Here is a 19,513-nt window from a genome sequence, read left to right as displayed (position 1 = left end):
GACCTGGGCACTCGATTGCACTCAGCCAGACAGTAGCTGCTGTGCATGGGGCGGAAATGCAGAGGCCACAGTCCTGTAAGGTATAAAGGAGAGGGAGCTGGCACTGCTCCCCTGTCAGATAGCACAACTCTATTTTAATGATGCATAGGTCCCTGGCATCCTTGGGGAGGATGTGTTCCTTGGTCACAGTCCAGAAATTTAAAGTAGTTGCTTGTGATTCCCATGATTAATTTATATACCCTAGAAAAAATACAATGGTAATAATTCTTGTGCCCAGCGGATGGTGGTCGCAGGTGTCGGAAATACCAAATGGGATGAGGCCAAGCTAATGGTGCCTGGAAGGGAAACTATCTGTCAGGGATAATCCCTAATACTGTAGCACCCCGGCTTAGATAATGTGCTCGCCCCGCCTGTCTCACTAGGCCGTGATATTGAGATAGCTGTGGAGAAATGATTAAACGGGGTATGGACATTGACTCTGATAAATGTAGATATCCACAGTCAAGTTGTGCCTGGTTTAATGTTTAGTGATGATTAGCTTGCCACTCTGGAATAGCCAAACTAGGCTAAGAAGAAAGGAGGGTGGAGGGTGTCCTGCGATCCCCAGTGAGCCCTGTTCTGCTCCACTACGCTCTGAGTAACTGGTTAATCACGTGACTGCAGAAATTAACTTCAGCAGCCTGGGAAGAGGTAATTAATCCTTCTTTTTTTCTGCTCTTTTACAATGATAAATGTGACATTCAGCACTGCACAGAGCGCAACAACATCAACCTGGCACCACATAATCATGGCTCAAAGTGTCAACACTCAAAACGGCTTGGCTCATCGTGGTGATTATGAAATAAACGAATACTCAATTTATAATACATCTTATCTGCACAGGCTTCTGTTCAAAAATTTGCTTCATCACAAAGGTGTCAGAATGTAAATAGCCAGATGAGCCTCCTGATCTCAGGTTACAGTGCATCTTATCCAGTCAGCGACAAGGGAGCACAAACATGGCTGCAGCTCAGGTTGCAGCCTGCTGCTCATTGTGTTTAGGTGCATATTACACATGGACTAAGAGAAGGGGGAGAATTAAAGCTAACACACAGTCAACCTCACATGACGTTTTGGGGTGGAAAGATCGTAGATGTGACGTAAATGTACAAAGACAGAAGGTACAAAGAGCCTCGGTGGTCTTTAGTCAGCCTGTGCTTTCATGGGAGAGAGTTGGGTCAGGATTTATGATGAGCGTACAAGCTCTATATTTCATTTCCACTTTTCAGACGCCAGGGGTTACACGTTTTAAGTGCTCTCCTTTAGGTCATAGGTGTTGGCAGTGAAAATGCTTTCTTCTAGAAACTGGCTGATACGAACTTATTGCAGATACAGTTTATCAGTTTCGACACGTGTCAGCCGAAAGTTAACAGGAAACAGCAGATCAGCCCAACAAGAGATATGTTCAGACAGTTTCTCTGTAACATGGTGAGTCCACCAGAGCGCACTGACTAGTTTATTTTTCAACTGTAACATGTGCAATGCTGTACGCCACGACAGAGTATTAGAAAACAAAAAACATTGCAACAATAAAGTTGTAATAGAGATTAAAGTTGTAATATTATGAGAATAAAGTTATAATATTGCAAGTAAAGTCATAACTAAAAGGAAGGTCGTAATATTAAGTGAACAAAGTTGTAATTTAGTGAGAAAAAAGTCATAACATTATGAGAATAAAATAAAAATGTTACTAGAATTAAATCTTAATTTAATGATGAAAAGTCTCATTATTAAAAGAAAAAAAAACAGTGCTGGTCAGACTTCTACTCTTTCTGAACCCAACATCTTGAAATCACTTTGAATAGCACACAGACTGCAGGCATTTATTCCTCCACATAAGGGACAACTTCCACCAAGTCCATGGTGTTCTGTCTTCAGAGTAAACAGTTTCATTCTGAATCTTTTCAATGTCCTGATACTTAGGATAATATGCTGCGGATGAAGATTAACTATTTTGTTATTTGTGAAACTTATACTAAAGAATAACTTAATCTGCCAGTACACAGAAGCAAAAGCATCTTTTATTTATTCATCTTATCAACACTGCACATGAAAGCTGCTGACTAGCTAGGTGGGCTTGTGAGCATCGGGAGGTGCTATTTTTCTTATTAATTTTCTTATTTATATAATTATGTCTGAAACATGCCTGATGACACATTTTATATTCATCACTTTAACTCTACAAACTTCAAATACTGGACGCTTTACCTTGCTCAGGCCCAAACCTGCAGTACACATAACGTTTAATTATCAGAAGTTCATCATAGAGCACTACATGTAATCGATGACCTCAATAAAAAACAATCGATAGCAAATTAATAGAGCAGAACACACGCATATATCTGCCCCACACACACATTTCAAAGAAGAGGAGATAACACTATATGCAATGACTGCTCCCCTACCTCGAAAAACAGCAACGGTCGCAGTCATTTATAGCATGTAATAAATAAAACAGCCCAACAGACAAGCATGTTTCCCACTGATGGAGTACTCACTCAGTAAGTGGAGTCTGCTCGCTATTCCACGGCAGCAAAGACACAATCAGCCCTTTGGCCGGCTAGGAGAGAGAGAGAGAGAGAGAGAGAGGGAGAGAAAGACACAACATGAGAGAAATAAAAAGAAGATCGAAACAGACTTTAGGTTTTTCTGTAGCAGAAGGGATATAATCTGCAAGATGCACCAGGATTTGTGTTGCCCCTTCACCTTTTTCATAAGAGGCAAGCATACTGTAGGTGTCAGTATTCATGGATGAATGTTTCATCCTACAACAGTGTAGAATATATATCTATATATATCATAAATATTATGAGTTTACTGCTGGTAACAAGCAAATACAGTATTTGTTTAAAGGCTCATTCAATTAGCATTAAATGATTAAACAGACTCCGTATGTCTTTGTTTGAACAGACACTACTGTGGCTTTATTTTTCTGAATCATTCCTACATTATAATCCTACAATATATACTCATATTATAAATATGCTAACATATCAGTTACCCAGGCACAGACATGTCACCAAAACATATGTTAAGCAGAATTTAGGATAAATGTTTAAATGTTGTTTATGCCCCTATCCTCCTGTATTACTTCTCATGTAAAGTGTGGAGAGAAGCTTTACTGATCTGAAACAAGGTCACGTGACACTGTTGTGAGATTCATAATAAGTAAGACTAGTGAATGCACAAACAACCTAATACTGTTTGTTCCATGTTCCATTCTGACCACGTTAGTTTGTGCCTGAATAAAACTGTCTATAGGCTAAATGGGACAAGTTATAAGCACCTTAGAAAAAGGAGCTCAACATATGCTCAATGCTAAGTGGCGTTGAAATAACTTGCAACTGGTACCTAACTTTTCTATTTGGGTAGGCGAAGGGAAATTTCTGCAAAACTTTGTGAGGCCACTTGTTAGGTCGTGGCTAAGGAGCTAAAGCATAATATAGAATCCTGCTTTTGATTCTACTGGCTATTATGGCGTTGAACTAATTCTGTGAAATCAAGAAAGGCCTCATATTTTTGGGTTATTCACTGTGATCATAATCCGACAACTCAGTAAACTAACTAGCTTTACCGAAATAGTTAGCGGGTAGCGTGGTGACTTAAAACTTTGAATACCAGTGAGATTCCTAAGCAGGGGCACGATAGGCTTTTCAACTGGAAAAGTAAATACATGTAGCATTTAAAGATTTTGACTATTTAATAATGTAGTGAAGACGGAAAAAACAGACTAATGTGCAGGCAAATGTTTGAGTTACATTTGTCAGGTGGACAAACGTTACAGAACATTTGCTAACATCCTCGCAAAAAACAAAGATGATTTCTTTGGAAACATCACTGTTTGTGTGCATCTTTCAATGAAACACCTACTAGCCCCTTCAAAAACTCAGCAAGCTAACCGGCTCACCTACATAGTTACGGGGTAGCACTGACTAAACTTGGCTTTTCATTATGCTGTGTCAGCAGCTATGATCCATTTCAGGGCGTGGCCTTCAAAGTGGGAGGACCACAAAGGTGAAGCCTTCCTACAACAGAAAAGCTACACTGAGCAGCTGCACCTCCACATAAGACAGACCATCCTTTCAAAGGTTAAAGCCAAACATTATATAGGACATAGGAACAAATATTAGCCCCACTCCTCTGAATATGGAAATGCATGTCCACAAGATGACATATTATTAAGGGGAAAAAAAGCAGATATCCCAAATATGTACTACTAGACACGCACCAAAACTAATCATTATGACCTAGATGTCCACAGTGGCACCGTTGAGGCCTCAGTGTAATTTGGTTTCCAGCAAGACCGACCTCAGCACAGCTATCACAAGACGACTGGTTGACTCTGCAGGTGGATGTAGAACCAACCCAGCTGGCCCTGGCTACAATAAACGAAGCACTTTATATTCTGCAGTTGCCCAGCTATGAATATAGAGTATGTTCACGCAGCCGTTGTAAACATCAGAGGGGAAACTTGTCTTTTCTTTGAGAAAAGCAAATGGCAAACATTTTTACACCAAGGAAAAATAGGTAACATATCCTAGGTATTATGCAAGAACTGTGCTTGAGGAAAACATGAACCTTGCTATAAACAGCCTCCTTTGGGAACTTGTTTGGGAAAGGGGAAACTTTTCAACAAGGGGCAACGTATTGAAATTCAAGACTAAGTTCATTCAACACTTTAACATTCACACCCATGTTCTGCATAAGCAAATGTTCAGTTGATGCTGTCCTCATTATGTTGAATTATTCAGACAGGCCAGACCCAGTTTGTCATATTTGGAAACTACACTGACTTGATTGTTGACGACTTTTCATGCGCCTGCAGTTTTTAGCTCCTCAAACACAGCTTTATGTTTTCGGCTGATTAATATTTTATGTCATTGACGCTCCAGGAATCAATAAATGTGAAAAAGTTGCAACTCACAGAGGTCCCAACAACCCTCATGCAGACACCTGTTTTCTGCAAATAACCTCGGCTAGACCTAACTTTACACTACCACCTCCAAACAAACAGAAAAGGCCAGGAACTAGAACACGCAGCAGCTAAAGGCCCACACTATTTGGGGAGATGATGATGACTAAAACAAGGCTGTATGCAGGCAAAAGTCGGAGTTACATTTATCAGATGGACAGAAATACAACTCCATCAACAACACACAAATCACTTGCATTAATGGAGTGAGACTAAAGTTTTTGCTTGTCTATCCTCGCTCTCTCACCCATACAGATCAGTGCAGTCTCAGCCACATAGATCATTCAGTCGATGCAGTGATCAGATAACCACTCTAACAGCATGTTCCTGTCTCTCTATGTGTGAACAGAAGAACAATGGTTAATTTGTGGGCATTCAGACCGGCAACAGCCCAGTATTACAACAGCACAGGGAACCGCATTGGTGGGGATGTGTCGTTTTAACTACCAGCGATGAAAATGAAATACAATCCAGAACTTGCAGTCTGGGTAGTAGTAACATATCTGTGAATTTGAAGGCTTATGTGACATTAAAACTGTGCACAATGCTTTAAAATACTCTAAAACTTATCTGGTCTTTTTTTGCGACAGTCACAGGAATAAACAGCAGAAATACTAAGTTGATGTCGCATAGGAATGTACCAGGAATGTGCACTCAGACCAAGGGACTGAATATAAAACAATGTTTACAAGTAGACCTAGCATCATTAAGCCGTACAGTGTCAAGTCTGTAAATGCAATTACATCTTTTCTAAATTAGGCTTAAATGTTTTTATCATTTCAGTTTGATTCTGATGCCTCTTGGTTTCTGTTACATTCGACTTCTAACACATCGCATAGAATTTCTCCATTTCTCCACCATCCTACTTTCCTTCACAGTAACTCAGCTTCTATGCACAGGTTTCTCAACCCCGGTAAGAGTTGAAGGGACTGCATGACATATAATACATAGAAGTGCTGTGTGAGTCACATTCACACAGTACCTCTATATTAAGCACTTCTCTATCACACCCAATTCACACACTGCAGCACAGCCAAATGTGACAATTCAGGGTTCAGTATCTTGCTCTAAGATATTTCAACATGCGAACTGGTGGGACCATGGATCAAACCCCTGATCTTCTGAACAGTGTGCGACCTGCTCTACCTGCTGAGCCGCAGACCCCCCACGTACATCCAGGTATGTGGAAGCAGATATTTGCATGAGGGAACAGCAACACGACACTATATATATATATATATATATATATATATATATATATATATATATATATACATTTATTTAAGGATAAGTGTGAATGTGTTTATTATTGTCTTGCTACATATCAATTTGTGTTGTCCAGATTAAGTCACTTTTCATTTGAAATTGAATGAGAGTTAAATAAGTTAAGGGTGGAGTGAGGGAAAGAAATGAAATAATCAATGACGCTTTCACATAAATTAATTAGAGCTGACAAAGTTGACTTTAAAGCTGTTGCACGCTGTTAATTTAAAAGGGATCAATCACATTAATTCCCTCTTCTCCTGGTTGGGCTCCCAAGTTGCATTAGAGGCTTTGTGTCTAACGAGGACACTACAGAGACATGGGATGCAAAGGCTGAACCATAACCCACAAATGCAACAAAATGTAGGATACCCTACCAAGAGCATTTTTTTCCTTGTGACAGAAGCACAAGGTCTGCAGCTTAGCTCCTGAAAAACACTAATGATACTTAGCATTCTACACCAGACATATGTGGTGTGTTCAGCCTTTGCCTACGACTATAACACCGCTGAGAACATCGAATATAGTGTATTTGTCTCCTTTGAACTCAGATTGTGGAAACAGTGGGATTCTACCAGGACCTCAGACCAGCTCACTTCACCTCACAGCCTTCACGTACTGGAGACAGCTCTTTTTAAAATCTTTATTTTTCCATTTTATTTATCCTTGTTAATGAAGCTATACAATGCCCACACATAAATGTAAGTGTTGCAATGTTCTCTGCATCAGTTCACACCATCGTGTCTTTTTTTCACTGTGCATGAGGTTAAAATTAATGAAAGCCTGAGCAGAGCAGCAGTCTGTGAAACATAAAATCGAATAAAATCATGAATATGTGTGAATTTTCCCAGCCTCCCTACAAAAGGCTTCTGATAGTCCTCAACGTTAAGCGACCCTTCCTCTCCACTCTGGAGTTCAGAGTTAGTTTGGTGGCGTCGCATGGTGCCATATAGTATAAAGTTTGTATTTAACAAAGCACTCATTCATATCATACATGTTATGTGAGAATGTAACGATCCTGTCTCATCCCCATCAACTCCTGGCCCTCATTCTGTCCCCTCACTGAGCTGCGAGCTTGTTTTCTAAACTGCTGAATTCTGCACATTTGGCAGGTGAGCTAATAAAGCTTTTCATTTTAACTCTGGTCCTTTCAGCTCCCAGCTCCATCCTTTCTTCCTAATCTCCTCTTCTTCACTCACATCCCGTAACATCACATCTATGGTTGTTATCTAAATGATGCATGATGTCCAATACCATTAAGCTTCAGAACTCAGGGGTCACACGGCATATGTGTCTAAGCAGAGTTAGCCATGGTTAAGTTATAATCCTCTATGTATAAAGTTGTTGTGTTGTCATCAGCTTTTGCAGCCCAACAACCTCCCGACCCCACTCCCAGTTGGCTTCTTCAACCCTAAATCCAGAATGTTATTAAATAATCAACGAACTCTTTCAACCAATCTCAATCACCATCATCTCACAGTCCTTCAACAACATAATGGAGATTTAACCTATGGTTTTGCTTTGAATTAGTGGAAAAATTAGAAATAAATAGTAGTTATATAAGACTTTTAATTTCATCAGCAGAAAATGACCCAGCACAAAAACAAATGAGTAAATATTGGACAAAAAGGAGGAATCAAGGACGATTCAGATTACTTTTTCAGTTAATCAAGTTAAGATAAATAATAATTAAAAAAAATGTTTTTGTGTTGTAATGTGGGTTATTATCCTTTGATAATTATTGTGAATGAGCACAGATTTAAAATATGAATTATAATACATTACTCTGACATCATTTGTTTGTGTCCTTCCTTGTGTCAAGAAGTTTCTGAGCTCCCACACACAGGAGACTGTTTCTTTAAGGGCTACTTCCATATTAGTCACCTTGAAGAGTGAGATGATTATTCTTATTAACCTACAGTGTCATATGTGTTTCCAAAGTTCCAGATTTTTCTCTACCTCTACACGCATCTGAACATTTATTTCAAGCCCCTCTCTACGTGCGCTGGTGTCACAGGGGCGGCTTGAAACCTCACTAAGTGCCCACAGCAAGAGAGTCACATTACAACGGCTGTACAGATTATGAATGATAGGGAAACTCTCCTCACACACATGAAAGGGCCTCGGATGAATAATTCATGGCTTCAAATTTCATCCCTCCAAATATTCAACTGTGTCTTATCAGGCCTGTCCTCTCCAGGCGATTGCTCGCAGTGATATAAAGTGATGCATTTGCTGGTCTGAGATCTGCAGTCCATTTGTTGAAAAAGACCAGACTCTTCTTTTATGTCTCTGAAAACAAAGACTGCCGAAACGAAGAATCAAATAAAGTTGTTAGCTGCTACTTGCCGAAGATCATTAATGGTCTCAGTTGTCAATCATAATAAGTATGAAATCACAATTAGAAATCTATGACACATATATTTGACTCAATGTTCTTACTGTATCGCCTGAAGGAATAAAAACACCCACAAAGAAACCCTGTCAGCGGCTTTCTATCCGGAGCTGCTCGTGAGACACGGTAACATTGTTATCCTCTGGCCTGCAGATATGTGACATTTGACCCGTGCTTGCATTATCTGCACAAACACCAACCTCCCAGAGGAGCTCGTGCATTCATATTTGGATTTTTAATATTGATGGTAGAAATAAATCAACAATTTTAGGTGGCAATGCAGAGACATGGTAAATGTATGTAGTAATCATATAAAGTTCTCAGCTGTGTAATGAAACAAATGAGACTTTCAGGTCTCTTGTATATCTCAGTCAGTGGTTTCTGTGTCTCAGAGCACCCTCTGATTACCCCGGGCACCAGGCATGAGAGTGTAGTATTCTGCATTTTGGATGTATCCCCCCCTTTTAATATGAGTGTAAATTTTGTTATTGTTGATTTAGTGGTTTTAACGACTTTTGTTGTTCTATTTTTGTTATAAAACTGAATTGTACACAAGCCCAGAAATCACAACGGCAAATTGAGTCAAACAAAACCAAGTTAAGTGCTTGAAACCATGACTTATCATGACAATATCAACTTTAGAGCTGCATGAATGAATTTTTTTGAGTAAAAATGAATCGTATGATTTTCTTCCCCCAGGAGGTAGCAGAGATCAAAACAGAGTAAAAACTAGAGTGAGCACTGGACATGAGCTCCATTCTCTATATGTTATTTACACTGTACCTACAGCAGCTACATGTGTCGGCTTTATACTTAAATCACAGGCCACACTATTGCTGACATGAACCTCCTCAACAACCCGACTACGCTACAGAGATGCCATAGGCTGGTTGTGTTTTCAGTAAGTTGGAAAATGCTCAGTTGTCTTTACCTTCTCTGTAACATACACAACAAGGAATTTCCACATGAGAAAAGATGGCAGTGCCCAGGGCCCCGGAGCCAATGGGGGCCATTGGCCTTAAAATGTATTAGTAGGCTATTTGTTCAGCTGCAGAGTGAGAAAGGAAATGTGAGAATTTAAACGAATACAAATTTCTGGCTCCTCCCTTCTCCACTGAGCTCTGGCTCTGGTTGGTGGTTTAGAAATGGGAGCATCTGTTTCTTCCTGGCTGCATCACAAGCTGTAGCTGGAGCCAGATATGTCTAATATTACCTGCCTCATGTTCTACTGTCAGATCACAGTGAGAGTCTTTGCAAATATGTCCAAAAGTTATTTTTGTTCATGTCTCCCACCACACCTTTAAGTATTTCTGTTCTTAAAATATTGAAGTAAATGTCATTTTTTTGTTGCATGACTATGAAAGAGTTTAAATGTTTTGGTTTAAATTGGCAGACTAAATATCATTGCATTAAGACGAGCATCTGCGAGGGAGAGCAGTGCCTCTCACATATGTCCAGAATAAAAAAATGAATGAAGAACCAGGAGGACGCAGCCACAGCAGAATGTGCTGTTACTCATGACCATTGAGTCAGAACCGGTCTGGGAGTTGGACTTTGACAACTTGATCAATGACTTCCCTTCACAGACGGCCAGAAGAAAGCTGGCCGTCTGTGAAGACTTCCACTGCAATTTTGTGTGGCTGAATGTGGCTCTGTGCTAGATTTGATGTTACTTTATGAAAGCTCCTAAACATACTTAGCAATTTAACATGTCAAAATGTCAAATTTACACAGGTTCACATTCACCAGGTGACCAGGAACATGACTCCAGGTGAATGATGATGTTGTTCTTTTGCCATTGGATGTTACATGAAGCAACTGCTTAGCAACACGTTCACCACATCAGCCTAAAAATGTGTCTATTTGTGTGGATCTGTGCTGAACTGGTGGAGAAAACTAATTTCCCCGCCTGGACAATAAAGTCTGAAGTCTATAACACACCAATGTCGTTGATTACAGCTTGATCCTCTGCCCCCTAATCACCAAAAACATGAAAATTGCTTTATTTAATGCCACATTATGTTGATTGTGAAGCTTCTCTTACATTTCCATGACCCTGACCATCGGCGAGTTGTTGACAAAAATCCTACCCCGCGTCTCTCTGGCTGACTGGCGTGGAAATTGTAAATCCAAGGACGTCTTGGTAATTTGAGGAATACTTTGTGGCTGAATTGCATCACTTTGACTATTTTATAAGTCAAGCAATCAAAGAAGGACGATGGAATAACACTGTCAGCCCATCTTTGTTTCCTGGGTAAGCACACACAAAAATCCTAAATGAAGAGTGGGTTTTGAGTGCCTGAGCATATTTGTATCTGTGAAAAAAAAAAAGAAGATATATAAATAAATGAGTTAAGAAGAAAAACCATCCACTGACGATTACAGTGCTCAGTGCAATACGATGACAGCACTGTGCGTGACATAAAACAAACTACCAAAACTAATTCTGCAAAGAAAAGAAAAAAGGTTTAATCATAATTTGCTGCTGCTGTAACATCCGCATCATCGCAACATACAGCATCCTCACAGCGACTCAGGCTTCTGCCGACACTCGCTGCTCAGCTTGCTGGCTGGGCAATTGTAGCTGTCAGTCACCTGAGTAATGTGGAAGACAGCCGTGGTATTTCAAACGAGGGAGAGGGATTTTATCATCTCTTCCTCCGGTAGGTCACGCGGCCAATGACTAATTGTGTTAAAGGTGGGTAATAAACAGCGACTGTCTTTCTTGACAAGGTTTTCATCATAGAAGAAAAATCAGGTTCATGGCTGTCTGATTATCCCCCCCCGCCCTTGACATCCTGGGGCTGAGTGAGGCTACGAGGAGTTTGCCCGGGCTACGAGCCTCACAGCGAGCGACTGCATGGGGACACGCGGCACAACATAAGAAGGAGCCCCATAATACAGTTGCTACATAAAAAATTCATGACATTTTGTTGCCTCCACGGTTGAAATCTCTTCACTGGTTCCGGTGGCGGCGTCTTGGAAGAAGCTTGATGAAGAGAGAAGTCTGCTCTCGGGTCTCGGGAGAGTTGAAATGTGCAGGAAGGATCTGTACACAGCAGCTTTGAGCTAACACACACACACACTAGATGATATGCACTGTATGTCTCATGCATACTCTTCCACAATGGCCCTTTCATGTGCATTTGCAGCGCTTGGCTCGAATGGCCGCACGTCTATTAACTTGTCGAGAGAGAGAGCAAGCGATCGGAGAGATTAGAGCGCTGAACCTATGCTAAACGCTCGAGTCTAAATTTAATTTGTGAGGATGAAGAGGCCTTCAAAGCTTCTTAACAGAACAAAGGCCGATGGATTTGAGGGTCCACTAGATGGTCAACATCAATTGATAGCAATCCTCCTGCTTAACCCATCTTATCCACCCACCCACACACACACACACACACACACACTCTCGGCACCACTCTGTGCAGAAATGAGCCGATCTACAGCGTCAAGAGACATGATAGAATGATGAGGACAGGTTTTTAAAATGAATAATGATACAGAATTCATAGAATGGAAATAATGAGTATTACTTGATGAGCCACTGGAGTGATGTGTTGTCTGTCTCTTTGCAGATGATTATGAATGATGAGTGTTGGATTGCGCATAAAGCGCTGTTGCTCAGGGTCAAGCAACAGTGTCATTCATTTGACATTGTATTAAAAATGAAGGGAAAACACTGCACGCAAGCCAGAAATATGATTCCAAATGATCAGTAATTAATACAGCAGTGCATTTGTGCTCAGCAGACGGACTGAGCAGAGTGTCGTAGTCGTACGCTTCACATTTGTCAGCGTGAAATACTGAATCCAGCTCTTCACAAAAGGCAAATTGGAAAAAGATGGATGTGTGTTGGGCAGTTGGCAGTTATTGAACAAAAGACAATACAACTTGTAATCGCTTGAATGACACTGCACACTCATATGTATTTTTTTTATAGCTGTTAACTATAATGCGTGTTCTTTGATGAAATATGTTAATGCTGGTTTTAGTACATTAATTACAATAGTAATGAAAAAACAACATTTATGGGCTGAACATGGCTCATAACGACGCCCAGTGTTTCAAACTGCTTGGGCATTGCAGGGCCAATGCTTATGTTGACTCGGCTGTTTGGATTGTCCCCACATCATGACATTTATATGTATTTGAAAACTGGGACACCCTCTAATCAGAGATGGGCAGCACCCCACCACCAGCAACCACTTGTGAATGGGAATCTGGAAAGCAACTTCTCTAAACCACCACGTGATCTATCATTCACAGATGTCAACCATCCTTTCCTGACCCTCAGCTGTCTCACACACACACACACGCACACGCACGCACACACACACACACACACACACACACACACACACACACACACACACACACACACACACACACACACACACACACACACACACACACACACACACACACACACACACACACACACAGCCCTGTACTTCATGCAACATTTGTGTTGAAAGGTGTGTGTGCTGCTACTGTCGTTGCTCATAGCTAGACAACCTAGATAACTTTAGCAACCTAATAGGTATGTCATATGTGTGTATGTGTGGTAGGGGAGTGGGGGTGTAAGTACTTAAGCCTAAACTAAAGGGTTAAGTTAGCCTTTAATGGGTTTATAAAAGGTTATGGCCACAGAGACATGGAGGTGGATTCATTTAACAGTGCTGAACACTGTGATCTTGTTTGCTGTTTAAAATGACTGCAGCGGTTTAAACCGGTTGGTAACTACAGTGATAGTGAGGCTTAATTAGGGAGCTGAGAGCTAATGTTTGTTGTGTAGAAACCAGTGACAACAAAAAAGATAAATAGCCGCTCATTGAGAGCTTGCAATGCAATTACACTGGACTTGTTAATACTAGTTCTGGTGAAGCAGCAGCCTCTGAGTCTGAGGAACACGACACATAAGGCAGAGTCAATAAATCAGTGCTGATTGGAGCCGGAGACAATAACAACCTGTGTCTACTGCAGAGACCTTTGACCTGGGAGTGACTGATGATTATGTTTCGCATTCAGAAGGCAGGGATCGTATTTTGATCAGTTTTATTCAACCCACACCAATCAATTTAAATATGCCAGGATTGGCCCTGTTATCAATCCTAAGGAGTTTCCTTAGGACATATGAAGTAGAACATAGTGAAACTTCTTTGTGAGTGATTTCTATTCGAGGTTAAGCTCTTACATAAGAGACCGATTTTAAAAAGGATGGTCAAAATCCATTTGATAGAGGTCAATGTCCAGACCTTCAGCCCCTTGTATTATTCAAGTAAACTATATCCTACACCTTCCGTAACACACCAAAATATCTTCTGTCTTTAGGCCTTCACTGACACCTAACATCACATTTTGAAACTCCACACTGCCCATTTGTGATGCAGGCTTTATGTGCAATCAATTGACACGATCAAGGTTCTTTCCTCCTACATTAGAAGCTCCTCCAGAGCCAAAGAGGACATTATCTGCCAAATAGCCCTCTTCATGTGAAGTGGACTCTATATGTAAAGTCTCCACTGTGTCCCATTCAAAAAAGCATCCCATCCATATAAATGTATCTAAAGGCCAAAAAAAAAATCTAATCTAACTTTCTTCCCCAAACCCTTAATGAGAAGTTAAGATAGATAAGACTGAACTCTGATATTGATCCCAGTGGGATATTAGGTAATGAAATCAGGTAATGGGGTACGTTATTGTCTCGTTTTCATTACTAGGCTGTTGAATTGTGGTGCAGACTTTGGTTCGTGCGTGCAGGGGAGCAATTGTCTCTGCTGCTCCTTCTTTCTCATTCCCATTACATGAGAAGCCTAGAATTCATTTATATTATACAGACAGGCTTGTTGGCACTGTGATGTCCCATTGTCGAAGCTCAACAAAACTTCGGATTGCAGAGGCTGCTCACGCAACAGTCAACACAATATATATATATATACTGTATATACACAAATACAAAGATAAAATATTTACTAATACAAAGTCAGTATAAATTCAGAAAGGGATGAAATATGCTGTCTGTTTGAGTCCCATGACAAAAACTATCAAATCTTACCTGATAGCTACTCTTGTGAAAGGAAGTTGACAAAACGACACATACTGAAAATCTAACAACACTGACATGTACACAAAGTGGGTATACAAATACCCGTGAAGGACACCTCTGGACCTGTTTGGAAAGCTGAGACATTTCAATTTCAGAATGCAAATGCCCTGGGACTTCTACAGCGAGGAGGTCATGCACTGCAAAAAATAAAGAATCACCTATTACAGAAAACAATATCTGCTCACAACTCATTCTCAAACACTCAAAGACTCATAATCTCAGCAGAGCATTTACTCAAACCAACAGACAGACATGCTACATGTCACTAAGCTGTTGACTGGAATCTGTGTCAAAGAGAAAGCAAAAGGCAAGAGAGATTATTTACATGTCATCCTTGAGATGTTCAAGATCAATCATTCATTGTCTGTTGTTGTCTGTTTCATTCTGTAAGTAAGAACTGAGTTGTATTTGATGTAATGATTGTATGTATTTATCTTATTTTGATGTAATGATTGTATGTATTTATCTTATTTTGATGTAATGATTGTATGTATTTATCTTATTTTGATGTAATGATTGTATGTATTTATCTTATTTTGATGTCTCTCAATACATTAACGTTATGGTCTGAATATAGATCTCGTATCAAACCGAAAATTAGATCTCATTTAATTTCTTGATCATTTTTTTTTTTTTTTCATTCGGCCAATGTAGAAAGGTTCATGCATTAAGAGAAGAAAAATGTGACAAGATGCAATGGAAATAGACTTGAATAAATGAAGAGGTACATGAACTGAATATGTCACTGAGGCTGAAGAAAACTGTCTGAGAGAGTTAATTCCATGAAACAAACATAAATGTCCTATTTCTATCATGTTTTTATAGTGTTTTACATTGTTTTACATCCATTTAAAATATGACTTTTCATGTCATCAACTTGTTTTGTCCAATTCACTGGCACCAGCTTGGAAATATAGCAGAAGCAAAAATCGATAAAATAACATAGTCCGTTAATTTGCTTTCTTTGTCATCTTTTTTAAAATTCAGTTAAACTTGCATTACATTCAGATAGACAGTCATAACCTTGCTAGTGCAGCCAACTGCCTATGGTGGAGCAGCAAAGTCAGTGTTCTGACAGAACTTGATTTCAAGCCATCTGATCGTCTCTCTGCACTGCTCCTGCTCTGCTGGGCCTGTTCCCAGCTCCAATCCCCCTCAGCGCTGAAGTCTCCGTAATTAACTCGGTGAATACAAATGTATGTTTCTTTACATCACAGACAAAACATCCAGGAAGCTGAACTTCAATCGCTCTAAAAATCCAAAATATTCAGAAAAGGCTGGATTGTTCCATATTAAATCACTGGTCCAAATGCCAGGATCCCCTGCAGTCCCCTTTACCCCTGCCCTCTAGGGCACTCCAAACTCCCCCCACCCTCAGTGGTATCAATTCATTTGGCTCTCACTGAGTCTCAGCCTGAGAATATCAACCCAGGAGACTGGACAGCCATTACTGCCAGGTCTCCGGCTCCATTTAAACCATACAGCTGACGGAGGGATGCTCTGGCACTCTGAGAATAGTAGTACCATATATACTACATTTGGAGTGAGAGCTGTGCATACATGGGCATTTGTGTTCATTATTTAAGATCTGCAGTGACATTTGTCATTTATTGAAAATCTGAAATGCAGTGGAAAAAATTGTACAAACCTGTGCAAGGTTGTTTTTGCAGCACAGATGCCCAAGTACACCCTGAGCATGGTGGTGTGCTGAAGGTTGCAGAAACATGTCCTTTCACTGGTGGGTGATTGGTCTATATTTGGTTAGCGGGCCACCTGGAGCCTTCCTCAGACACTAACAAGCTAACTACCCGTCAATTAAACAGGGGACACATATGCCAAGCAGTGCGAACGAAGGTGAGAGTTCGGCTTTACAAGACAATTCCATCGATGTAAACAATGAGTCTGCAAAGACAATAGTATAAGAGGAACTGGCAGAGGCTTCATGATAATTATACAGCTTGTTAGGTGGTATCTACAATATAACGTCTCCTGTTCCCTACCTGCTACTATTGCATGTAATGCTTATTTAAGGAGACAGTGACACACTCTGTTTAAAGGTTATATATATTATATTCAATGCAACTAGGTGATGCATCTCAAACTGAAGCAAGTGCTTCATCGGCCACACCTCTCTCCCCCATCTCACCCTAGCTCAAAAATGTCTTCCTGTTTCTTCCTTCTAAAGCACTTTGTAACATTATTTATAAAAGTGCTAAACAAATAAAGTTTATTGTTATACTATATTCTCAGCAAGGTGTTGCCTATACAGGCCATGGTGATGTGAAGCCCAGGGAAAGCGGTCTCTAAATAAAGTTAGATGTCTAATAATCATGTCTCGAGAACATTGTGGTTGAAAAATCTTGACAATTCCGATTTAAACTTTGAGGAACTCTGGGTATGATTTTTTGGGGGTTTGTTAGGAAGTTAGAATGTCAAAGTTTCTGGCATCTTTGGAATGGAGCATTGGTCGAACAGCCACTGGTGTCATGCTGGCCAAAAATAAATCACCAAATCCTGATACATGTCACATATAATACATGAACTGGAAAACATTGACTCCGGGATATGGTCATATGCTCACACTCTAAAGTCTGACACTGACAAAATCTCACTTTCTCCCACCAACTTGGCTTTTATATATTACCAAATTAAGTGCCAAATATATAAACAGAAGCATCACTACCTCAAATAGCGTTACAAACTCAATTCAGCACTGGTGATGAGGTCAGTTCTGAATCCATTCAAAATCAATCCATCCATTATCTATACCGCTTATTCTTTAAGGGTCACGGGGCAGCTGGAGCTTATCCCAGCTGACACTGGGCAAGAGGCACGGTACACCCTGGACAATACCTAGGACTTATAGACTGTATAAAGACAAACAATGTAACAAACAGTCTCCAAATTGACCTAACTCCATTCTGTATTACATATTACATATCATTTAGCTGCTGTTTTATCCAAAGCGACTTACATAAGTGCACTCAACCATAAGGGTACAGACCCAGAACAGCAAGAATCATGTAAGTACAATTAGCCTTCAAAAAAGCCCAGCTACAAGTGCTACATGTAAGTGCAATATAAGTGCGGGTACTTTTTTAATTATATGTATGTATGCCTTTCTCACGCAGAAATGCAAACTCCAATCAGGAAGAAACAGGGATTGTAACCATTGTTGCTGTGAGGCAACAACTGCACCAGCATACGGATTAGAAATGCAATTTCTAAATGCAGACAAGTCAAATAAAGTAAAGTTTATTTTTCCCAATATCACAAACGTGTTACCAGACCTACAGGAAAAGTGTTTTTTAGACCAGCCTGTGTAATAGTGTATAAGGGAAGAAACACCAGAAGAGAAAAAACAATGTGGCAAACAAAGTGGGTATACATGGGTAAGACACTATAATTCCCATGCAATAATTATAAGAGTAAAGGTCATTTAAGTCATGCTACACATTTCATCATCCATTATACATTAGAAAGTGGCTAGCTGTGCAGCTTCCGGGCCCCGGCTGCTGCTGTGGATGGAGATAAAGAACCAGTGTCTTAAAGCCACCTCCCCTGAAAGCCCAGTGTTGGGACCTTGGGACATTTGCTCAGAACAATAGAAGGTCTACACGAAAACCCAGAGGCATGACTCAGGGTTTCTTGAAGCTCTGAAGCCGCTAGTTCTAAATCTAGCCAATCTCACCTGTGTGTTTGGCTTACTTTCAAACTCACTGGATCGAAACCAGTGGACAAGACTCACCGGAATCCCTAGGAGTTCCCTGTGACACGGCTGACACGTCATCCAGATGTTACGATCAAACCGCTCACCTCCTCTATCACACATCCATCACACATCAATTTCACACAGCCCTCAACAGCTGTCAGGGGCAATTTGGGGTTTAGTATCTTGCCCAAGGACATGGGTGCGCGGAATGAGGGGGACGGGGATCGACCCGCCGTCTTTGGTTGAGAATTCTAAGCAGCCATTTGTGATATTGTGTGCATCCCTCCTGTGCTAACAGCTAGACAGTGCTCCAAGTCAGCTCTTCACCCTTCACCCCACAAACACTCATTTTAAACTGTACTTACAGTTTGGTTAATCGTCTGATACCAGGGCGGTGCCCCGTAATTATCAACATTCATTGATCATTTTATGAAAATTAAAAAATCATCCCTTATTAATAACTAATAAATAATGAAATGAAACAAATCTGCACTCGCTTGAATTCCTCTGATTGGCTTTTTTCTGTCCAGTGAACCTGCAGCGATCATTTAAGATGCGGTTTACTCTACGTCTCAATTTGAGCCTCTACAGCTCAGTCTGCAAAGCCTTTCACAATGTTGGCCTCGACATATTCTTCATGTTGCCGCCCCATTAGACAAGCTCGCCTCTTAATTGCAGTGGCACTATCGGGCACATACAGGGGAACTATGTTGCTGCAGTCAGCAATCCACAAGCCCCGCTCTCGCTCTCCCTGTCAGTGCCTTGACACCACGGAAGACGCTTCCTGTGGAGACACCTTTAACATCCTCTCGGCAATTTAATTGATAGCAAAATTGCCACTGGTGATCATCAACGACTCAGAGCACTCGTGACTGCAGGTGGCTCTGTGCTGAGCGTTTTCAACTCGTTTGTCATCCACTGAGCCTTTCTGTTTGGGTTAATCTTCTTACCTCAATTAATGGTAATGAATGCAGGATTTTCTCCAAAGCTGTCATTAATTGTGATATCATTTAATGGTGCAAA

Source organism: Hippoglossus stenolepis, chromosome 3 (assembly GCF_022539355.2).
Source record: "Hippoglossus stenolepis isolate QCI-W04-F060 chromosome 3, HSTE1.2, whole genome shotgun sequence".
In the NCBI taxonomy this organism is placed as follows: Eukaryota; Metazoa; Chordata; class Actinopteri; order Pleuronectiformes; family Pleuronectidae; genus Hippoglossus; species Hippoglossus stenolepis.
Note: the sequence above shows the minus strand (reverse complement) of the source record.